Source organism: Colobus angolensis, unplaced genomic scaffold (assembly GCF_000951035.1).
Source record: "Colobus angolensis palliatus isolate OR3802 unplaced genomic scaffold, Cang.pa_1.0 Scaffold147, whole genome shotgun sequence".
In the NCBI taxonomy this organism is placed as follows: domain Eukaryota; kingdom Metazoa; phylum Chordata; class Mammalia; order Primates; family Cercopithecidae; genus Colobus; species Colobus angolensis.
This window is the reverse complement of record NW_012114566.1, coordinates 10,159,965-10,182,060: the sequence shown is the minus strand read 5'-3', so window position 1 is coordinate 10,182,060 and position 22,096 is coordinate 10,159,965. Positions and strand designations below refer to the sequence as shown.

Below are 22,096 nucleotides of genomic sequence, written 5' to 3'. Positions count from 1 at the left end.
TGAACTACCATTGACATTTTTCACAGAATTAGAAAAAATTACTTTAAATTTCACATGAAATGAAAAAGAGCCTGTATAGCCAAGACAATCCTAAGCAAAAAGAACAAAGCTAGAGGCATCATGCTACCTGACTTCAAACTATATTACAAGGCTACAGTAACCAAAGCAGCATGGTACTGGTACCAAAACAGACATATAGACCAATGAAACAGAACAGAAATAACACCACGCATCTACTGCCATCTAGTCTTAGATGAACCTCATAAAAATAAGCAATGAAGAAAGGATTTCCTATTTAATAAATGGTGCTGGGAAAACTGGCTAGACATATGCGGAAAACTGAAACTGGACCTCTTCCTTACACCTTATACAAAAATTAACTCAAGATGGATTAAAGACTTAAATGTAAAACCAAAAAGCATAAAAACTCTAGAAGAAAACCAAGGCAATACCATTCAGGACATAGGCATGGGCAAAGACTTCATGACAAAAATGCCAAAAGCAATGGCAACAAAAGCCAAAATTGACAAATAGGATTTAATTAAACTAAAGAACTTTTACACAGCAAAATAAGGTATCATCAGAGTGAACAGGGATCCTATAGAATGGGAGAAAATTTTGGCAATCTACCCGTCTGACAAAGATCTAATATCCAGAATCCACAAGAAACTTAGACATATTTATAAGAAAGAAACAAACAACCCCATCAAAAAGTAGGCAAAGGATATGAACAGACACTTCTCAACAGAAGACATTTATGCAGTCAACAAACATATGAAGAAAAGTTCAACATCACTGATCATTAGAGAAATGCAAATCAAAACCACATTGAGATACCATCTCACACCAGTCACAATGGCAATTATTAAAAGGTGAGGAAACAACAGATGCTGGCAAGGCTGTACAGAAATAGGAATGTTTTTATACTGTTGGTGGGAATGTAAATTAGTTCTAACATTATGGAAGACAGTGTGGTAATTGCTCAAGGACCTAAAACCAGAAATACTATTTGACCCAGCAATCCCATTGCTGGGTATATACCCAAAGGAATACAAATCATTCAACTGTAAAGACACGCATGCACAGGTATGTTTACTGCAGCACTACTTACAATATCAAAGATGTGGAACGAACCCAAATGCCCATCAATGGTAGACTGGATAAAGAAAATGTGGTGGAAGTACATCATGGAATACTATGCAGCCATAAAAAGGAATGAGATCATGTCTTCGCAGGGACATGGATGAAGCTGGAAGCCATCATTCTCAGCAAACTAACACAGGAACAGAAAACCAAACACTGCATGTTCTCACTTATAAGTGCAACTTGAATGATAAGAATACATAGACACAGGGAGGGAAACAACACACACCGGGGCCAGTTGGGGGTTGGGGGAAGAAGCAAGTGAGAGTATCAGGACAAATAGCTAATGCATGCAGGGCTTAAAACCTAGATGATGGGTTGATAGGTGCAGCACACCACCATGGCACATGTATACCTATGTAATAAACATACACATTCTGTACTTGTATCTTGAAACTCACAGTTAAAAAAAATGCTTTATCAACCACATACTGGCAATGTCATAAGTAACCTTTACAAAATGGAAATGGTCACCTCTAGTCTAGGATTTAGAAAGGTCAATGGGCAATTTAAAATTTAAAAAACTAGTATATTTTTACAACTTGTCTATGGAGACAGTCTATTTTTTACTCTACTATGTAAACTTCCATTGAACTCTTTTAGACACAACAGAATAGTGCTTTTTCAGTGATAATAGATCACACAGAATCAAAATAGTTGCAAAAACTTTAACAATGATGAACAATTATATAGCACATTTAATTAATGTCATTTATTCATCATTGTAGCCCATGAGGCAACCACTTTTATACAATGAAGATGATAAAATAGTCAGTGAGTTAAATCCTAGTGATTCTACCACTGGCCATAAATTTCTCTTGGAAATGATGCAGTAAAAGCTCTCTCAGATATTTATTTTAACAGAGGAATTTTAGATAGAGAAAATCCTGGAAGGAGGAAATGGGCAGCTGCAATTTTTAAGGAAGGCGCAGAACAAAAAAAGAAAAAGGCCTTTTAAGAAACTTGCATTGTGAAGTGTGAAGGTGTGTGTGCATGTGTCCACGTGTGTGTTATTGATGGTGGTGGTGTTGGTGGGACTCTATCGGACCACATTGCCACCTGCCTTTAGACCACACTCTAGGGATGAACTCGCTGGAGCTTCAGGCTACTCTTCTGGCGGCCAGCCCCCAGACTCTCTTTTCCTCTCCAAATCTTATCAGTGATTGTAACATGTTGTCGTATAGTACAGTTTTTACGAAGTCAAGTTCTCCTTTACATACTCACATCAAGTATTTGATAAAAACTGTTCAACTTGAGCACATTTTCCTTATTAAAAATAGTAAGTATTAAGATTATTTTTTGCATGAATATGAGATGTTTCATGCTGAAAGAGATTATTACTCCTCAATAAGCATTTTAATTATAAGGTGCTAGCTGAAAGACAAAGCAGACGTTTTGTAAGAAGCTGTTCTTTTTCTATATTTCTTTTAAAAATAATGTTTAATATTTCTGATTAAAAAGTATGAAGAAAAAAATGAAATATTACCTCTGATTCCAGCCTCCAGAGATAACTACTATTAATATTTTGGTGTATTTCTTTGTCTGGGTGTGAGTATATGTGTATATTGACCTCCCCTATACTATAAGTATAATTTTATATCCCACTTTCTTAATCCACCAATACATGAATTTTTCAGGAATTCAATGCTATTTTAAAACACTATTAATTCATTTTATATTTATTGCTTAAATATATCTCTACCTAGAGATATGCATTTATCTAATGTTTGTTTTATACTATAAATAAAGCTATGATAAAAGTCTTTGAATATAAACTTTAGTCAGCAAAAACTGGCTATTTTGGTCAGTTTTTTGAATCTCATAAAAATGCTTCTAGTGCTGTATTTTCTCTATTTTAAAAAATACTTTTTCTTTTTTTTCTTATTTAAAAAGTATGGAATGCTTCACAAATTTGTATATCAACCTTGCGTAGGGGACATGTGAATCTTCTCTGTGTCATTCCAATTTTAGTATATATGCTGTCAAAATGAGCACAAGTGCCTTATTTTCTTCAATTTGCTCTATAGAATACAGATTCACTGGTCAATAGATGTTTCACTATTTAAAAGATTAAATTGTGAAATAAGTTTGTGAAATATTGAATTCAACAAAGATACAAATTTTTCTACAGGACTTCTCAGAGCCTTTAGTATGCAAATATGTGTTGAAAATTATTAAAAGAGAGCTCAGGTATGCAAGGCGCCACTTTTCCAAAGATCACAGAGTGATTGTTCAATGGAATTTTGGTTTGGAAAATATTAAATGTGATTCTATCTTTTGATTCAGAAGAGTTGTATCAGTTGTTTTAGTTGGGGGTAACACAAGGCTATGCTGCAATAGAAAAAGCACTGAAATCTCTATAGTTTAATATAACAAAGGTTTATCCCTTGCTCATGTCATAGTAGATAATAGAAACTCTTATGTGTTTCTATTCCCAAATAGTATACCAGGGGCCCAGCCTGCTTCCAAATTCTAACTCCACCAGCTCTTTCTTTTTTTCAACCATCTGCATGAGATTGCATGTGGAGAGAGCATACCTGTTCTTCTTTCTTCCAATGTTTAATTGGTAAGAATTAGTCATATGCCTAGACCACTTAGATTCAAGGGACTGAAAGATTATGGAGCACATAAATGTTTGATGAACAGTAACAGTCTTTGCCATACCTTTTCTTTTCTTTTTTTAAAAGTAATAGACATTGGATTTTGTTGAATGCCTATTTGGAAACTGCTGGGATAATAACATTTTAAAGCTTATTAATATTATGATCCTTCTTACTAAATATCCTAATATCGAACTCTTCATAGTCACAAAATAAATCCTTTGCTAAGATGAGAAAGCATTACCTTAATGTTCTTTTGAATTAGATTTGATGGTATTTTAACCTAGGATTTTGTATCTATATTCATGAACAAGATGGGTTTACAATTTTCTTATTCATTGCTTTTTGTTAGAGATTGTTATCAGGGTTTATTATGGAAAGTTTTACATATATGTATTTTTAAGTAAACTTTTTATTTTGAAATACTTGTACGTTTACATGCAATGAATCCATGCACTCATTTTTTGGTTTCTCTAATGTTAACATTTTGCAAAACTATACTGCAATATGAAAACCAGTATATTGGCATTGTTACAGCCAAAATAAAGAACATCTCCAGTACCACAAAGATTCCTTGTGTTGCACTTTTATGGCTGTACCCACTTCCCACCTGTCCCCACTTCCCTCTTGCCCCCACTCCCTTCTTAATCCCTAATAACAACTAATCTGTTCTCCATTTCTATAACTTTGTCATTTTAAGAATGTTTTATAACTGGTGTCATAGAGTATATAAACTTTGGATACTGACTTTTTCTTTTTAAAATTATTTTAAAATACCCATTTTATTTCTGTTTTTTTGTGTTGTTACATGGGTGTATTAGTTTGTTTGCACACTGCTATAAAGAACTGCCCAAGACTGGGTAATTTATAAAGGAAAGAGGTTTAATTGACTCACATTTCCACATGGCTGGGGAGGCCTCAGGAAACTTATGATCAATGTAGAAGGTGAAAGGAGAGTAAGGACCTTCTTCACATGGCTGCAGGAGAGAGAAGAGTAAGGAGTGAAGGGTGAAGAGCCCCAACAGATCTCATAAGAATTCACTATCACGAGAACAGCATGGTGGAAAACCACCCTCATGATCCAATCACCTCCCACCAGGTCTCACCTTAGGCAGGTGGGGATTATGGGGATTACAATTGAAGATGAGATTTGGTGGGGACACAGCCAAATCATATCAGTGGGTGTATTGCATACTGGTGGAGACTGGGCTTCTAGTATATTCATCACTCCAATATTGAACATTGTACCCAATAGATAAGTTTTTAACTTTTATCCCCTTTCCACCATCTCCCATTTTGGAGGCCCCAGTGTCTATTATTTTTATCTTTATGTTCATGCATACCCATTGTTTAGCTCCCACTTATAAGTGAGAACATGTGACATTTGATTTTATGTTTCTGAATTAGTTCACCTACGATTATGGCCTCCAGCTCCATCTGTGTTGCTGCAAAGGACACAGTTTCATTCTTTTTAATGTCTGCATATGTCTGTGGTATAAATGTACCACATTTTCTATGTCCAGGATTGGCTTTTTTACTCAGGACAATTCTCTGGAGATTCCTACAGGTCATTGTGCTTATCAATAATTTGTTCCTTTTTATTGCTTAATAGCAGTCTATGATAGGTGTGCATCAGTTCGTTTAATTATTATGCACCCAGTGAAAGGACATCTGAGTTGTTTTCAAGTTTTGGCTATTACAAACAAGCTACTATGAACACTTGTATAAAGGTTTTGGATGAGCATAAGTTTTCATTTCTCTGTTATAAATGCATGTGGCTGAAATTGCTGGGTTGTATAATAGTTGCATGTTTAGTTTTTTAAAGAAACTGCCAAATTGTTTTGTAGAGTGACTACACTATTTCATAACTCTACCAGCAGCATGAGTGATCAAGTATCTCATTATCCTTGACGGTATTTACTGCTATCACTTTCTGTTTCAATGTCAGCCACTCTGATAGGCATGTAATAATGTCTTATTGTTGTTTTAATTTGCATGTCCCCATGGCTAATTATATTGGACCTAATTTCTTATGCTTATTTGCTATCTATTTACTTTCTTTGATGAACTATTTGTGCACTCATTTTTGCCTATTTTCTAGTTGCATTGTTTGATTTAGCTTTTTTTACTATTGAGCTTTGATAGTTCTTTATATATTATAGATACTAGTTCTTTGTCAGATATGTGGTTTACAAATACCTTCTTCCAGTATGTAACTTGTCTTTTCACTCTCTTAATATAATTTTTTTCTCAGAGCAAAAGTTTTTAATTTTGATGGTCTAATTTATTAATATTTCCCTTTATAAATACACCTCATTGTCAAGTCTAAAAACACTTTGCCGAGATCTGGAGCCCTAACATTTTCTCCTGTAATTTTTTTCCCCCAAATTTTATACTTGTACAATTTACCTTTAAGTCTATGATGCATTTTGAGTTAATCTGTGTAAGGTGTCAGGTTACACGAATTTGTGTAAGTGAAAGGTGTAAGGTTTGTAACAAGATTACTATTATTTTTGCCTATGAATGTCCAGTTGTTCTGGCACCTTTTGTTGAAAAGACTCTATTGGTTTTTGCTTCTTTGTCAAAATTCAGTTGGACATATTTGTGTTGATCTCTTTATGGTTTCTCTCTTCTGTTCTGTTGATCTATGTGTGGATTGCTCCATTATTATCACACAGTCTTGACTACTGCAGCCAGACAAAAAGTCTTAAAATCAGGTAGACTCGTTACTCTTATATTATTTTTCTTTTGCAATTTGTTTTTAACTATTCCACTTCTTTTGCCTTTTCATATTATTTTTTGAATAATCTTGTCTATATCTATATCTACGAAAAATGAGTAGCGAGGCTTTTAATAGGAATTGCATTACACTTGCATATAAACTTGTGGAAACCTAATTTTTTACTATGTAATGTCTTTTGATCCTTAAACTATATCTCTCCAGTTCTTTAGATCATTGATTTCTTCCATCAGCATTGTTTTAAATATTTCATTGACATACATTTAGAACCATATCAGACAGTGCTTCGATTGTCAAACATGATTTGGGAAAATTTAGAAAAGGAAACTGTATTGCATTTATCCATATTTTTATTTACAAAGTTCTTCCTTCTTGTTGTTTCAAGGATCCTACTTTTATCATTTGTTTTCTGTTAAGAGAATTTTCTTTAGCCATTCTTTTAGGGTAGGTCTGCTGAAGACGGTTCTCTTAGTCTTACTTCATCTGAGAATGTCTTGAGTTCCCCTTTATTGCTGAAGCATATTTTCTCCGTGTACATTATTCTTGGTAGATAGTTGTTTTCTTTCAGTATTCGAAAAACTGTGCCACTTCCTTCTGGCCTTCATAGTTTTTGATAAGAAACCCACCATGTCTGATTTATTATTTTTTAGTATAGGTACGCTTTTGTCTCTATTTCATTACTTTTAGGATTTAATTTGTTTATAGAATTTTGACTATGATGTTTTGTAGTATGATTTCATAGTATTTCTCCTGCTTAGGGTTTGCTTAGCTTCTTAATCTTTAGGCTATCTCTCTTGAAAAATTTGGGAAAATTTCAGCTATTGTTTCTTTGAGGTTGTCAGTTTCTTAGGACACTGGAATATAGAGGCATAAAGAAAACCCAGGGAACTTATTACCACGTTGTTTCTTGAGTCCTCTTCAGTGTGCCTTCTTTTTTCCATTTTTGAGTTCACTAATGTTTGTCTTACATATAATATCCAGAACTTTTAGTTGTACTCAGTGAGAGGAATAAAATAATGTATTTTTATTCCATATTCTCAGAATCTATATATGTTTTCTAGTTGTATCTCTTGCATATTTATTGCACATAGGATTACCTGTTCCCTAATACTTTACAATAGTTTTCTAATGAAATTAGTTGGCTGATTAACAAAAAATAAATCCAAAAGAATTTACTTCTCAAAATGTTAAAGATAATTTATAGTGAAGATTATATCTGAATTGGGCTTGAAAAACTAAAACTCACAGGATAAAAACAGGTTAAATCCTTTCAGGTGTAAAGAACAGTAGGCATCATCATACTAAAGAGCATCTTCTAAAAGTTAAGGCAAGACAAGAGTAGATTGAAAATAAGATTTTAAATTCCCAAATCTTAAATGCTTATACACCGTTGGTGGGAATAGAAATTAGTTCAGCCAATGTGGAAAGCAAGTTGGAGATTTCTCAAATAACTTAAAACAGAACTACCATTCAATCTAGCAACCTCATTACTTAGTATATTACCCAAAGGAAAATAAATTGTTCTACCAAAAAGACACATAAAGTTGTATGTTCATCACAGCACTATTCACAATAGCAAATATATGGAATCAATCTAGATGCCCGTAAGTGAAGGATTGGATAAAGCAAATAGTGTGTGTGTGTGTGTATATATATATGTATGTGTGTATGTCATGGAATACTATGCAGCCACAAAACATGAAATTATGTCCTTTGCAGTAACATGGATGCACCTGGAGGTCATTATACTAAGCAAATTAACAGAGAAATAGAAACCCGAATACTGCCTATTCTCACTTATAAGCAGGAGCCAAACATTGGGTACACATTGATATAAAGATAAGAACAATAAATACTGAGGACTACCAGAATGGAGAGGGAGGGAGAGGAACAAGGGCTGAAAAACTACTTAGTGAGTACTATGCTTACTACCTGGTGACAGGACCAGTCATATCCCAAGCCTCAGTGTTATAGAATATACCCATGTAACAAATCTGCAATCTAAAACAAAAACTTAAATCATCTTAAAAAAACCCAAATAATGTTATAAAAATAAATCTTTATAATGAGAGAGAATAGAGGGTTTTTTCTTTCCTTTTTTTTTTTTTTTTCTGGCAGTACAGTAGATGAACAATCTTCAGATGTTTTGTAGTGGAATAATTTTGTAACATAGCTATATCTAGAACTGAAAAAGAAAGAAAGATAATATTTTTCCCATTCCCCCCCCCATTTTCATCAGGAAGGAAAATATTTTCCAGAAATGCTCCCTCTCAGCAGATTTTTATTTGTATTCTATTGGTCAAAATTGGGTCAAAGGGCCATGTCCTTAAACCTATCCCTGACAAAGACAATGCAGTGAACATTTTATTTACAGTCTTCCCTTCCCTCCAGTTTTCTTTTTTGCTAATTTCTTTTTATTTAAAAAATTTATTTTACTTAAATTGCATAGAGAAAGGGTCTCACTATGTTGATCAGGCTGGTCTGTAACTCCTGGGCTCAAGCAATCCTCCCATCTCCGCCTCCCAAAGTGCTGGGATTACAGGTATGAGAAACTGTGCTTAGTCCCCAATTTTCACTGTATGTTCTTCTATAGAAAAATATGTAATTCTTTAATTATAAAAATATAATATTTTTATAGACTAGTTGGTAAATATAAAAGAACCTGTGAAAAAATAAAAATCAGCTATAATGCCATAACTAATAGATATTACAGATAATTTTTAGCTAACTTCAAATTGGATTTTATTTATTTGCCTTTAATGTGATATGTTTTCAATACTTTTGTAGGCAAATGCATATTTCACTGATCTCAGTCCTCACCACTGGTCATTTTATAGTACATTGTTTTCATTTTTGAGTTCTTAATTTGATTAATATTTTGAGTGACTGAAATACACACCCATATACACACATACTCTTAAAGAATGGCATATAGGTAATATATTTTCCAAGCTCTTGAACATTTAAGAATATTTGTGTGTTTCATTCATTAATATATGCATTCCTATAACAATTATTTATTGAACATCCTCTATGTACCTGGCACAATGTTAAATATTAGACTTATAAGGGTTAATAGGACAGATATGGCCCATGCCCTCTTGGAGCTTATAGTTTACTAGGTAGCAGATATTTAAAACATAAAGGATATGAAGACAAAAAGGAGAGATAAGGGTGATTATATGGGTATGTAATTCAGAAGGAACAACATAACAACCTAGTTTGAGGATCAGAGAACGTTTTCACTTTAAAAAATTGCATTAGACTGAGACCTGAAATTTTAGCAGAAATGCAGAGTAGGAGGAAGAATATTCTGAGTAACAGAAACTCCATGAATGACGCATTGAGGTAGGAGCAGATGGTAAGTTTGAGAGGCTGAAAGAGGACCAGTATACTTAAAACACTGAAAGTGAAGAGGAGTGGGACATATAAATCCTATAAAGAGTGGATAAAAACTCAATTGTGGATGGTGGATGGCCATGTGAATCACTGTTGGGATTTGGTACATTGTTATAAGGGCAATGAAAATCCTTGAGAAGTTTTAACATGGAGATATGATTAATTATGCATTTCAAATAGATTACTCTAGATATTAAATTTACTTTCAAAATTCTGTATGCATCTTCCTTGTCTTCTGCAATTTAATTTACAAAGTAGAAGTCTGAGGCTAACTTTAATTTTGTTCCTTTAAGTGTAGAATACATTTTTTCTAAATGTTTATAAGAAATTTATTTATTCTTGAAAAACACTGTCCAAGGATTCTTCTAGATATAGATTTTTTTTACTTTTTTTTTTCTGGAACATATTGAATTATTTATATGCATGTATTTAGGACATTTTTAAAAGCCTGGAATGTTTTCTTTAGTTATATCTTTACTTATTGCTCCAATTCTTTTTTTTCCTGTTTTTTCCCCTTGGGATCCTCTGTAAATTTTGAAACTAAATTTCTACTTTTTTCCCTATGCCTACCTTCATTTTCATTTGACACACACAAAATCTCTGACAAACACACAGATACCCATGGACATGCACATACGTTTATATACATATTGATATAGAAACACACATGTAGACACTTAGCAATTTTCATGAAAATTTAGGAGAGGTTCTGTCATGTGTGTTAGCCATTTTAGTCTGAAATTGCCATTCTCGTTTTGGAAACTTACACCTGAAATCTACAGTGAAGATATAATCCATGCAGGAAAGGGGAAGATGGTACATAGGGAGGTTTGGAACTTTTTTAGTGGCATTGGAAATATTCCAAAAACTATCCTAAGTGAGTAAAGAAACTGAGTGTGACTTTGTTATCTGCTGAATTAAGGCCTTATCCTATTCAAAAGACAGAATTGCCTTCATGAAATGATAGAGACCATTAATTAGTCTCTCTTTAGGAATTCACCAACCATTCTAGGTCTGTAGCATTCTACTGTATTAAAAACCAACATCAGATGAAACAAAATACAAACATAACTTCTAGAAGAACAATTTTTATAAATCCTTTTGGTAACTCAGTTTGGCAGACAGAAAGCTCTTCTAAAGTCTCACCCAACCTGAACAGACTTTTTTAGAAACCTATTTCCCTTTCCTCTCTCCAGGAAACACAGAGAATAGTCTTTTTGGAAAATGTCCAAATTTCTTAATATATTGAGGACATGAGCTTCCTTAATTGTTTTTCAGTCTCGTGCACCAGGTGTATATGTGCATTAAAAATTTTCTGCCTTAGCAGGACTTGTAAGTCTAGTCTCCTTCCATAGGCTCCTTTTTTTTGTGCGTGAAATATCGTATAAATGCCCTTTAATATGAAGGAATTATTAATATCTATAAAATTTTGCTTTTAAGACATGTATGATTTTTTTCTTGCATGTTATACTTAGTTTGAAAGAAGTATAGTGTCCAAGTGGAGAACATGAACTGTAGAATTAGAAGTGTGGGCTGGGATCTTGACCATTGCTTACTAGCTGGGTGAGCTTGGACAAGTGACAGGGTTTCTGTGCTTCAGGTTTTCCATCTGAAAAAAAGGATCTCTTCATTTAAAGAGCTAATGTATTCAAGAACATGAAAGAGTACCTGAAACATACTGCTTTATATATGTACTTGTTATTGTTATTTTTAAGGTAATTGGCAATACAAATCTGTCCTTTTAAGTTGATTTGACAATGCCTCCTGAAGAAAAGAATTAAGTTCTTGATAAACATCAAGACTCAATAATAAAATTTAAAAATGTCCAAAAAACTAGCCGGGCGAGGTGGCGGGCGCCTATAGTCCCAGCTACTGGGGAGGCTGAGGCAGGAGAATGGCGTAAACCCGGGAGGCGGAGCTTGCAGTGAGCTGAGATCCGGCCACTGCACTCCAGCCTGGGCGACAGAGCAAGACTCTGTCTCAAAAAATAAAATAAAATAAAAAAATAAAAATTCCTAAGTTATAAAGATTATTATTAAAAGAGACCAACTACTTTATTACTTTAAAATATTGATCAGCTTTTTTGAACTTATTTTATATCTAAATACTCTTTATAAATCTTATATTCAGTAGAAATATGTCCTGAGTGGTCATCATCAAGAAAGATGACAACTTCTTGTAGAAATTTAACCCTTGATACCCTTGGAAATTTATCTTCTTTAATTAATTACATTTCCAGGGATATTTGGGTATCATTTGTTTGTTTGTATTGTTTTGTTTTTCTAGTAAATGGCTTCTTAAGCTGTATTATCCCCTCTAGTGTCCATTGATTCAGAGAAAATACCAACAATTGGAATTTATTGCTCTGATTTTTAACAGAATCTTGTGGCTGTTTTTATTGTAATTCAAAGCACTGTTTAATCCCTTTGCTTAGAAGCCATTGGAGTGAAAATGTTCATATTGCCGATTTACTTTGTGACAATGATGTATGGGAAGATTATTCTGCAAGAACCAGAAAATATGATACTTGTTGGAAGAAATTCAATGTCGCAACCAGTTGAAATAAAGAACACCCAATCCCACGTGCTAACAAAGTGGGGATTCCTTTCCAAAGCTTTGTACTATGCAAAGGATACTTTTCTGGTGTGCCGAGAAGTTATCTCTGGGACTGTCACACTTGGAATTCCAGCAGATTACCCTATCATCAAGTCATCAGTATGCTGCTATTTGAATAAACACAGCTGTTGTTTTCCAAGAAATATGGCTAGGAGCAGCAAGGAAAAAAAGGGCAATTAGTGTTATTGAAATGAAGGGGTACTCAGGATGGCATATATATATTTATGAGCATTTTCGTTTCCGAATAGCCTATTTACCATGCTGTGACTTAACAGTGGGGGAGTAATGATCCCCTCTCCAAATCCTTGGTACTTTACTGCGTTTTGCTATTTGCCTAATATTAATTACAAATAATTTTCATAATTAAAATAAATATATATATTTTAATTTCACATGACCTTGTGCTATCTTCTATCCACAAATCCTTGACGTTTTGATGGCAGCGTGTTCCAAAGACCTATATATAAGGATAGATGAATAGGATAACCTATTTTAAAATTTATATTAATGATTTCAATATGTGGAGCAAAGATGTTATTGTCCTGGATCTGGGAATAAGGCTTGTTTTTAGAGGGTCAAGGGGAACCTTCAGCATGGTGTAATGCGGAGTGGTGGACCAGAAAGATGAGACTATTAACCAGCAATGTGGACCCAGGCAAGGGATTCCCTCCCCTGGATCTCAGCTTCTTTATCCGTAAACTGTTGAGATTGGATGATATGACCTTTAAGGTCTCTTCAAATTCCATGATGCTTTGAGCTTAGGCCTTTATTACTCAGGTCTGACACTCAATGCTGAGCAACACATTTGTTACAGAGACCCATTGGAACTGGTGGTTGTCATCTTTATAAATAAACAAACATTCTGACTGTTTTTGTGCTTTTAGTATAAATGAAGACAAATAATGGGATGAGTTGTTAAGATCTTAGTGCTTTATTCACCTAAAGTAGTTTGTTTTGAATTTGTATATATATATATATATATATATTTGTCTGTTTGTGTTGTTTTTTGTTTGTTTGTTTTTTGTTTTTTGAGATGGAGTCTCACTCTGTCGCCCAGGCTGGAGTGCAGTGGCACGATCTCAGCTCACTGCAAGCTCCTCCTCCCAGGTTCATACCATTCTCCTGCCTCAGCCTCTCTAGTAGCTGGGACTACAGGCACCTGCCACCACGCCTGGCTAATTTTTTGCATTTTTAGTAGAGACCGGGTTTCGCCGTGTTAGGCAGGATGATCTTGATCTCCTGATCTCATGATCCGCCCGCCTCAGCTTCCCTTGAATTTGTATATTCTTAAATCTTTAGTCTACGGTTAAGAACTCTGGTTCAGGGGTATTGGTTTGGCAAGTGTAAGGGGTTTTGGGGGGAAGATTGGAGAAGTATGTTAAGGTTCTGTTATTTCTGGGATAGAAAATAAGAAGATGCCAGGAAAAAGAAACTGAAGTTAGAGGCAATGACTTTTGTTTAGAAGGTCAATGCTGTGGTGCATTTTAAAACCATCTCATTTAAAAAGTACAGAGAGTACACCAGTACCCACTAGCTTGGTGGCTGTGGTTGCTTTAGCATCTTGTCCAACAGCCACGATAACCAAGCTATGTATCTTCCTTTTATTTTCTCTCAAGAGGGAGTTGATCTCCAATTTGCAAGTAAGTCTTCGAAATTTAGTTCAGTTAAGCCCAAGGATTTTAAAGACATCTCATACACAAAATGACACACATCAAGGGTGTGGGTATGTTGTTTTCCAGTGTTTCTAAGTAGGTGTGAAAGAAAACCTCATTTAAACTCTATTGAGAAATCAACAAAAGCCTTAAAACAAGAATAATGAAGCAGCATGAGTAATGTTCAGGGTCTATACTGAGACAAGGATGACGAGGGCATTGGTTCTTCAGTCAGAACAGCAACTGTCTATGCAATGTCTGAGGTCTGATTGTGCGACCTTGGGCCCAGCCACGAAATACTGTCATGCAAACCCAACCCCCCCTCATTAACAGTAACAACACACAGCGGTTTAGTGCTTTATGGTTTCAGTGCTCTTTTGCATGTATTATCTCATCTCTGGTCCATTTTTAGGATGGTGTTAGCCTTACCTCATGCCCCAGCATTTCATCATGTCTTTGGAGACATTGCAGCTTAGCTGATAGGTCTGATTTTTCTCCTTATGCTTTGGGCAACCTCTGGAAGGGGTAAAAGTGATGTTTTGGCTAGTAGTTTAAACAAATAACAAAGTTGGACTGAAATGGAAAGTTTCTAGTGAGATCAAAGAATATGACATAAGGGATGAAATTAAGCAGGGTTTATGCAGTGGTGGCTTCTCTCACTAGGGCTCTGTCAGACAAAGTGTTCCCATTCATTTTCTCACTTGGCCCTCATGGGAACCCCCTGGAGGTAGGAGCATTTATTATTATTCCTAGTGTACAGATGAGGAAACAAACACTTGGCCATTTACATAGTTTATAGAAGTCATAGGGCCAATGACAGAGCGTAGTTCTTTTGCCTCTTAGGCCAATCCTCTTTCTTCCATACCCCAGTGCCTCTCTAGGTATAAGATAACTTCTCAAGTTTGGACATTTTCTTGTATACATCACTTTCCTCTCCCGAATTAACACTGAGAGGTAATAAATTTCAGAGGAGAGCTGGGACTAAAGATACAGTCTTCACTCTGTCGCTGGGTTCTCTTTTTTTTCCTTAAAGTGAAGAGAACTCCTGTTTCTTTTGTACATTGAGGTCCATGCTACTTTTTGAGTCCTATAGATAGAGGAGTATTAGACACTCATAGAACTCTTTTTGCTATTGCTTCTCATTACGTTGTTGTGGTTAATGTCTTGATGTTCAGTATTATGAAACACACTGTCTTGAAACTTGTCCACTCAAAACCCATCACTTACTGCTTCTTTGGTTGTGGGCTCCATGGACTTTAAAAGATCATTGAATGATGAAAGCAAGAAAGTTGGAGAATGAAGAGGTCTGTTAGGCAGTTTTCTACCTTCAACGTGCCTGTGGAGATGTTGGGTGAGTAACGTAAGAGAACAAGTGAATGGCACATGCAGCGGGTGGGGGGGGGGGCTCCTCTCAAGGAGTCATTATTACTTTTGTCTGTTTTCATTTTTGTTTTTTCTCTCATTCTTAGAAAGGTAGATCCTGTGTGCCAGGTGGGGCATGGCAACAGGAGTCTAGAATTTAGGAGAATGGAGAGGCTACAGTTGGACCCAGTTAGTCTTTTCAAGATTGTTTCTTGACCACTGTCTGAAGTTACTGGAATTGGATCTGGACAGAATATCAAAATCCCAGCCAAGAGGGTCAGGTATTACTCAAAAAATCTGTGCATTTGCCTAAGACTAGAAAACTTTTTCCATTCCTCACTGGCAGGTCAACTGATCTTCTTGATATACTTTAATCCAGTCTCAGGAACAAGCATCAGTGACTCTGGCTAAAAGCTGTAGGTAAGCAATAGATAAACTTTTGGCAGTAATGTCATTATTGGTATTTGAGTCAGTTGTTAGTGGCATTTATTATCCCCAGCCCCAAATCCTTCATTTAACTTTTATGTGTTTTTTTAGTTTTACTTCCCTGGATTCTTTTCTTCTCTTCAATTGTTGTAAATCAGTAACAGTTGAACTACACTGTCAAAATACAGTATTTTTTTTTAAATGAATGAAACTCTTTGTTAAGGAATGGTTCTTTCTCTAATGCAAATAATTACTTTCTAATTGTTCTGTAAGATTATACTTTACTGCATATATTTTTAAAGCAGGCAGCACCTGCAAAGTAATCATCTTATTTACCATTTTAAAAATTAAGTAGTAAGTCTATAGGATAATTCCAATTAAATAAAAAAAAAATTCAATAATGGAAATAGAGTAAGGACAAGGGGGAACATATGTTACACAAAGCAAAACTATTTTGAAACACAGCATCTTATGTGGCCTTCCTTAGATTTTAGTGGCTTTTTGAAAACATGGCTCTACACCTTGATTTACTACTCATCCCGAAGTCTAAATCCAAGGTTGTTCTTGGAACATTGCCTCTTCAAAGCATTCTTATTAGGAGCTGAGAGCACCCAAAGAGAGTGGTGAACATTTAAAGCATACAGCATATAATGTAGCTGCACTAATATGAAACAATTGTTCTGTATTAGACTCCAGAGATTGAATTATACAATTCATATCTAAGTGAAAGATGAGCGCCATATTAAGCATATTTCCCCGTCTCTGAAAGCAGGCAGAAAACTTATAAATGCATCTCAACAATCTTCTCCAAAGAGCATTCTTACTGGTCTGAAGCTATGGAGCACTCTGTTCTCTCTTGAATGTACTTTATTATCAATTCTTAAGTAGTTGAAAGGAGGCCTTGAATCTGAACCTATCCCACAATGCCCTTTATGTAGTGTGACTCTCAGAGGCCCCTGCTGCCCACACTTTGGCAAAGACTCATTTAACTTGATAGGCTTATGTATTCTACTCTTCTTTTCAACAGGGGTGGCTGGAGCAGGGTAGAGGTAGATCATTCTGTGTAATGGATCCAATTACAAAGACTTTTGGAGGAGTGCTGAGAAGAGGTTATATTTGGTGGGAGGAATAATCCTTTAGAATATGGTATGGCCCAATATCGGTCCTGGAAATAATCCTATCTACAGGAGACACTTCTACGTCATTTAGAGTTTAAAGGGATGGAATATTCATAAAAATTTTTACATTGAAAATTTAATCCCAGCCTGGGGCTTGAGGAGCTAATTTCATCCCAGGTCTCTTTGCTGTACCATTACTGCTTTCTCCTACTTTATCAGGAAAATTTTACAATACCTTTGTGCAATTAAGAGATACTGAGTGGCAATTATTGGCTCATTCTACATACCAACTTAATGGCCCGAGATTCTTTGGTTTTAATATCTAGCAAGTTTTACATGAGGCCACAGAATCAACTCTTAATTCATTCAGTAGTAATAGTTCAGTACTATCTTGGTGGTGTGTATTATTTGTAGAGATCACAGTTTTATGACTTGGGACTTGAGCAGGGCTTAGAAAAGTTGGTGGGGTTTCTGAGTGAGTAGTCAATAGTCCCAAGAATTGACAGACACATGGGGAAAGGAACAGAAGTTGTGGCAGACAATCATAGAAATGAAGAAAAGACAGAAAGAACAGGGAACAAGAAAGAAGTGAATGGTGGGAGTGGTGGATGCCCCTAAATCATCTTGTACTGCTGTGCTGGAGCCAGTTTTGAAAGGCTCACCGAGCTGATTATAGTTTTCTTTTGAACTCTGTTCTGTGATTTTGTTTTGGTAACTTCAAATTGGCACAGTGGGAGCATTTACACCATAGATATTGGTGAATAGGACAAATCAGGGTTTTTTTTTTTTTTTTCCCTCCAGGGAGCTAGTTGTTCAATATTTACCAGCATACTATGACCTTAGATGTTTCTTTGTGATACAAGAAGCCTAACTTATCAAATGTGTCATAGCAGGAGAGAGTTTGGGAGACACTGGATTAGTTGAGCAGGGGCCAGTTCCACGACTAGAAATAACAAACTGGAGTTTCTATTCCCATAGTTGACTGAAATGAGAAGCAGGTCAAGATATGGAGAGAAGAGGTCAAACTAGTTGAGAAAGATGTATTGTAGGCATTTTGCAGAAAGCAGGAGCAGTCTTATTTAGCACTCACAACAGATGAATAAATGGTGGTTGGGAGAGGTTAAATCTGTATATCACACAAGTTAGAACCAATTAGAATTTATTTTACCCAACGTCCTCATTTCCCACACTATAGGGTTCCTCTGTAGACCTCTGCATTCAATGAGGCAGGTGGTGCTCCCCACAACTTTTGGGCTTAGCATTGACATTGTAATCTAGATTGAGCTTTCTAGTGATACCCTGTACACAGCTCTGCATGGCAGCCCTGCCTGCGGGTCACCTCCCTCTGACTCTATACACATGAAGAACATCCTCAGCCAAAACATCCCTGCTCCACTCCAGAGCAAACATCCGTTTCCCCTCCTCTTCTAAGTTTATAACTTTTTCTTTATTTCTACTGCCTTCTCATTCATTCATTTAGTCATTCAATAAACATTTGTTAAAAGCCTGTGTGCATTGTGAGAGAAAGAGGGAATTCAACCTAGGAAGGCCTACTGGAGGGAACACATGTGTGTGTCTAATTTGGAAGCTGAAGAAGAAGAAGGAGTAAAGATGTGGGTTTGAGGACCACAGATGGGGGGCTAGACTTTCTAGGTCATCACGGAGACTCCATCTGTTTTGACTATTTCTCTTCAATATGAGCAAAAGCCTTAGCCTGGCAACTTACTCTTTTCTTCTGATTTTCTTTCATCTTTTGTCTCTGGCTGTTATCCAGGACCAGGTGGATCTCACTGACTTAGATGTTTTCTCTTCAGAGATCCTGGTGCCTTCTGTGCCCCTACCCCCATGGTGAAATCACTTTAGATACAATAATGCTATATGATATTTTTGCTTATCTGAAAAGCATAACTTAATTCTATTTATTGAAATGGACTGATTCATATAAAATGTACATGGTAAATCATTTTGAGTTATTGATTTGGTAAAAAGGCCTATGGTTTGAAACAATTTTACATTTTGATCATGTGACATTATCCACTGAATGTCTTCTGATTTACATTTATTTATTTTTAGTTGTACGTTTATTAATGATAAATGGAGTTCAACTATAAACGACTATAGAATTTCATGAGATATTTTAAGGAGGTGTTAGAGTTAGGAACATGTGGGTGGGGAGCCATATATGAATAAAGATAGTTTCAGTCAGATGTGAGAATCACACTTTGAGAAAGTGTGGTCTCTGCACCAGAAACATCAGTATTACCCAGGAATTTATTTCAAATGCACATTTTTGAGCCCCACCCCAGGCCTGAATCAGAAATTCGGCAAGTGGGGCCCAGTAATTTGCATTTTCACAAGCTCTGCAGGCAACTCTGATGTTAGCTAAATATGAGAATCACTGATTAAAGTAATACTAACAAAGTTAGCAACATTTAAAGAAAATTTTAAATGAAGTAGTACAGTTATGTCATTAACTCACTTTGGTCAGACCAATACTTGTTTGGATCCTTAGGCATATTTTCTACTTACTGTATTCTTAAAAACCAAAAGTGTTTCAGCATTTTCACTTCTTCTGCAAATAACCATTAGACAGACTTGTAAAAAGATTGATTGTACACTTTCATTTCCTCAAGCGGTCATTTATTCTTTTACATAATACTCATTCTCCAGGCAGCAGACAAAAGACTTGAAGACATACACAGCTGAAGGAAATGAAAAGGCGATAAGGCTAAGAGAACAAAGATGAGCATTGTCACGGTCTGGAGGGTGGTGGTGGAGGAAGCCTTCTCTACGCTGGTGCCTCTATTGGAACTTTCAGGAAATGAACATGTGTGTTTTGTGTTTTTCCCTTTACACCTCAAGAAACTTGGAACAATGATTTTCTTTTATGGAGAAGCTTACATTTAAGCAGATGAAAAATTAGCCCCGAGAATAGAAATACAGAATCAAAGTCCACAAATTAATTATTGCTTCCCCTGGTTAGCTGATCTTCAATTCTGATATCTTCCTCTCTGGTGTAGCGGAGTAAGGGTTATACCCATTTTTAAATTCTTTGTTGTATTACGACTACTAATACACAGGGAAAGTTTCTATGCATTCATTTATTCAATAGATATTTATTAGCACTCACTGTTTATGGAACTGCCCAAGATATTGTGGGAGATACAAGGGAGATGACAACATCGACCCTATTCGCAGAGTGTTTGAAGTCTACCAGGACTTCAAATGTGTCCATTGTACACGTAAGCATAATAAAAGTTAAAAGTAGGTGTGCCATACAATGGATCAAAATCAAAGGCTGTAAGAAGAGGAAAGGCATTCCTTCTAGCTTTGGTCAGATTTGGTCCACAATCAAATCAAATTCTTACTAAGTTCATATTCTCTTACTGACAAACTAAACTGCTGCAAAAAATAATCCTCCCCCATGGGAGATCTTACAGTCAGATCCTAATTGCCCTAGCTCAGTTTAGAATGTAGCTTTGAAAAGAATGACAAAAGACCTTGAAGAGGCGAGCAACAGATTTTGAAATATCTGGTCTATAAGGGTAAGAGACTGTATGATGCCAAAGCCTGGGGGTACCCAGCTGGGGTCAATCGATATTAATTGCTAACACCTAGAGGTAATTAGCAGTAATTACCCAAAGGAGTGATGGGATGGCCAGACTGACTTAAAGGCAGCAATTCCAGGAGCTCCTAGCATGTTGGGAACCTAACAGTTTCTAGGTAACCATAAATAAATTAGGTTTCCCCAGCAATTTATGTAGAGAGTTTTAAAATTGCATTACAAAGGACCCCTGGGGCAAGCTTTTATAAATATATTATTAAAACTTGTAACCCTTCCTACCCAGAGGTGAAGTTTATTTTCTCACACTTTGAGTCTGAGAACTTGCTTTAACCAATAGAATATCGGGAAAGAGAAATTGTGCAACTTCTTTTGCTAGTAAGTCTTACAAGACCTGCAGCTTCCACCTTCACCTTCTAGGAACATTGCCCTGAGATCAACTTGTGAGGCAGCTGGTCTAGCCTCCTGGAGGAGAAGCAGTTTTGTGGAGAAGATTCAGGCATCCCTGCCAACAGCACCAACTCCAGATATATGAGTGAGTGCATCTTAGAGTCTCTGGCTAATAGTGTACTAAAGTGTTGGACACTCAGAGTAGATCATTTTAACACCACCTTTTTCCCTATGGCAAAATTATATTCAACTATAATAAAAATTAAAATTTTCTTTGTTTCTTAGTTTTAAAGCAAACAATTGGCAAGATAACGAATGTCAATTTCAAAGATATTCATATTGAGCAAAATATTTCATAGATGAAATACAAATTGTATTCAACAAAAAATATACTTGTTTTCACCTTGCCTCAGTTTGAAATTTTTTTTGCACAGAAATTCCCAAGAGTAAGAATGATTGTAAAGACAAGGAAACACAACTTGAGTTCCTTCTACTCTGTGATTTTATCATTGCTAATTTCAAATCTACTGATTAAACACAAGAATATGTAGTACCATGGAAATAGGGATGTGAACTGCGCACAACGAAAGCTTGAACAAGTCCTAGTCACTATGAAACTATTAAACATATGTAACAGACACTGGGGGGGCTGGGGGTTGGGGGGCGACTGTGTAACTGAGTTCTCCAAATTAACTTCTATGTAGAACACAATGTTTATTAAAAGATAAGGAATAAAATGGGCTAATTTGAAGCTTCTGTAAATGTTATTAAAACTCAAGAGCTCCAGTATTTGTTCAGAAATTAGGCCAACACCCTCCTCGGCCTCATCGCTCGGCCTCTGCCTGGCCTATCGCCTGCCGCCGGTGTTCGACGGGCTGGACCTGAGCCAGGCGGCGGCGTGCACCAACGAGAAGGAGCAGCAGCTGCAGGGCCTCAACGACCGCTTCGCCGTGTTCATCAAGAAGGTGCATCAGCTGGAGACGCAGAACCGCGCGCTGGAGGCCGAAGTGGCCGCGCTGAGACAGCGCCACGCCCAGCCGTCGTGAGTCGGCGAGTTCTTCCAGCGCGAGCTGCGCGACCTGCGCGCG

At 36.1% G+C, this 22,096-nt stretch overlaps 1 pseudogene; it reads left to right on the top strand.

Moving 5' to 3' along the window:
• Positions 1-2,226: 2,226 nt before the first annotated feature.
• Positions 2,227-22,096, top strand: part of LOC105507279 — a 20,918-nt pseudogene continuing 1,048 nt past the window's right edge.